Raw genomic sequence first — 3102 nt, forward strand, 5'->3', positions numbered from 1 at the left:
TCAGGCGGCGTTTTTTTAATCTCTCGTCATCAGGCGGCGTTTTTTTCTCTCTCGTCAGGCGGCGTTTTTTTTCTCTCGGTGTCAGGCAGCGTTTTTTTTCTCTCGTCAGGCAGCATTTTTTTCACGTCATCAGACGGCGTTTTTTTCTCTCGTCAGGCGGCGTTTTTTTCTCTTGTCGTCAGGCGGCGTTTTTTTAATCTCTCGTTGTCAGGCGGCGTTTCTTTTCCTCTCTTCATACGTTTTTTTTTTCTCGCCGTGAGACGGTGTTTTTTTTCTCATTGTCAGGCGGCGATTTTTTTTTTTTCTCGTTGTCAGTCGGTGTTTTTTTTCACTTGTCGTCAGGCAGCGTTTTTTTTTCTATCGGCTTTAGGCGGCGTTTCTTTTCTCGTTGTCAGGCTGCGTTTTTTTTTCTCTCGTCATGTTGCGTTTTGTTTTCTCTTGTCAGGAGGCGTTTTTTTCTCTCGTTGACAGGCGGCGTTTTTTTTTCTCTCAGCGTCAGGCGGCGTTTTTTTTCCTCTCATTGTCAAGCGGCATTTTTTTCTCTCTCGACGTCAGGTGGCGTTTTTTTTTCTCATCAGATGGCGGTTTTTTTCTCTTGTCAGACGGCGTTTTTTTTATTCTCTCGTCGTCAGGCGGCGTATTTTTTTCTCGTCGTCAGTCGGCGTTTTTTTTTCTCTCGTCAGACAGTGTTTTTTTCTCGTCGTCAGACTGCGTTTTTTTTTCTCTCATCAGATGGCGTTTTTTTTCTCTCGTCAGGCGGCGTTTTTTTTTCTCTCGTCGTCATGTTGCATTTTTTTTCTCTCGTCAGGCAGCGTTTTTTTCTCGTCGTCAGACGGCGTTTTTTTAATCTCTCGTCGTCAGGCGGCGTTTTTTTCTCTCGTTGTCAGGCAGCGTTTTTTTTATTTCGTTGTAAGGCGTCGTTTTTTTTCTCTCTGTGTCAGGCAGCGTTTTTTTTTTCTCTCGTCAGGCAGCGTTTTTTTCACGTCATCAGACGGCGTTTTTTTCTCTCGTCAGGCGGCGTTTTTTTAATCTCTTGTTGTCAGGCGGCGTTTCTTTTCCTCTCTTCATACGTTTTTTTTTTCTCGCCGTGAGACGGTGTTTTTTTTCTCGCCGTGAGACGGTGTTTTTTTTCTCATTGTCAGGCGGCGATTTTTTTTTTTCTCGTTGTCAGTCGGTGTTTTTTTTTCACTTGTCGTCAGGCAGCGGTTTTTTTTCTATCGGCTTTAGGCGGCGTTTCTTTTCTCGTTGTCAGGCTGCGTTTTTTTTCTCTCGTCATGTTGCGTTTTGTTTTCTCTTGTCAGGAGGCGTTTTTTTCTCTCGTTGACAGGCGGCGTTTTTTTTTCTCTCAGCGTCAGGCGGCGTTTTTTTTCTCGTCGGCTGTGGATTTTTTTCTCTCGTCGTCAGGCGGCGTATTTTTCTCGTCGTCAGTCGGCGTTTTTTTTTCTCTCGTCAGACAGTGTTTTTTTCTCGTCGTCAGACTGCGTTTTTTTTCTCTCATCAGATGGCGTTTTTTTTCTCTTGTCAGGCGGAGTTTTTTTTGATCTCTCGTCGTCAGACGGCGTTTTTTAAAATCTCTCGTTGTCAGGCGGTGTTTTTTTCCTCTCGTCGTCAGACGGGTTTTTTTTTTCTCGTCGTGAGACAGCGTTGTTTTTCTCATTGTCATGAGACTTTTTTTTTCTCTCGGCGTCAGGCGGCGTTTTTTTTTAATCTCTCGTCGTCAGGCGGCGTTTTAATCTCCCGTTGTCAGGCGGCGTTTTTTTCTCTCGTCGGACAGTGTTTTTTTCTCGTTGTCAGACTGCGTTTTTTTTTCTCTCATCAGATGGCGTTTTTTTTCTCTCGTCAGGCGGCGTTTTTTTTTCTCTCGTTGTCATGTGGCGTTTTTTTTCTCTCGTCGTCGTGTTGCATTTTTTTTCTCTCGTCAGGCAGCGTTTTTTTCTCGTCGTCAGACGGCGTTTTTTTAATCTCTCGTCGTCAGGCGGCGTTTTTTTCTCTCGTTGTCAGGCAGCGTTTTTTTTATTTCGTTGTAAGGCGTCGTTTTTTTTCTCTCTGTGTCAGGCAGCGTTTTTTTCTCTCTCGTCAGGCAGCGTTTTTTTTTTCTCTCGTCAGGCAGCGTTTTTTTCACGTCATCAGACGGCGTTTTTTTCTCTCGTCAGGCGGCGTTTTTTTAATCTCTTGTTGTCAGGCGGCGTTTCTTTTCCTCTCTTCATACGTTTTTTTTTTCTCGCCGTGAGACGGTGTTTTTTTTCTCGCCGTGAGACGGTGTTTTTTTTCTCATTGTCAGGCGGCGATTTTTTTTTTTCTCGTTGTCAGTCGGTGTTTTTTTTTCACTTGTCGTCAGGCAGCGGTTTTTTTTCTATCGGCTTTAGGCGGCGTTTCTTTTCTCGTTGTCAGGCTGCGTTTTTTTTCTCTCGTCATGTTGCGTTTTGTTTTCTCTTGTCAGGAGGCGTTTTTTTCTCTCGTTGACAGGCGGCGTTTTTTTTTCTCTCAGCGTCAGGCGGCGTTTTTTTTCTCGTCGGCTGTGGATTTTTTTCTCTCGTCGTCAGGCGGCGTATTTTTCTCTCGTCGTCAGTCGGCGTTTTTTTTTCTCTCGTCAGACAGTGTTTTTTTCTCGTCGTCAGACTGCGTTTTTTTTCTCTCATCAGATGGCGTTTTTTTTCTCTTGTCAGGCGGAGTTTTTTTTGATCTCTCGTCGTCAGACGGCGTTTTTTAAAATCTCTCGTTGTCAGGCGGTGTTTTTTTCCTCTCGTCGTCAGACGGGTTTTTTTTTTCTCGTCGTGAGACAGCGTTGTTTTTCTCATTGTCATGAGACTTTTTTTTTCTCTCGGCGTCAGGCGGCGTTTTTTTTTAATCTCTCGTCGTCAGGCGGCGTTTTAATCTCCCGTTGTCAGGCGGCGTTTTTTTCTCTCGTCGTCAGGTGGCGTTTTTTTTCATCTCTCGTCAGGCGGCGTTTTTTTCTCTCGTCGTCAGGCGGCAGTTTTTTCTCGTCGTCAGGCGGCGGTTTTTTATTTTCGCCGCGTGCGTTTTTTTTTCTCGGCAGCTGCGTTTTTTTTCCTCTCATCATCAGGCAGCATTTTTTTTAATCTCTCGTCGGCAGGCGGCGTT

This window comes from Ascaphus truei, unplaced genomic scaffold (genome assembly GCF_040206685.1).
Source record: "Ascaphus truei isolate aAscTru1 unplaced genomic scaffold, aAscTru1.hap1 HAP1_SCAFFOLD_947, whole genome shotgun sequence".
In the NCBI taxonomy this organism is placed as follows: Eukaryota; Metazoa; Chordata; class Amphibia; order Anura; family Ascaphidae; genus Ascaphus; species Ascaphus truei.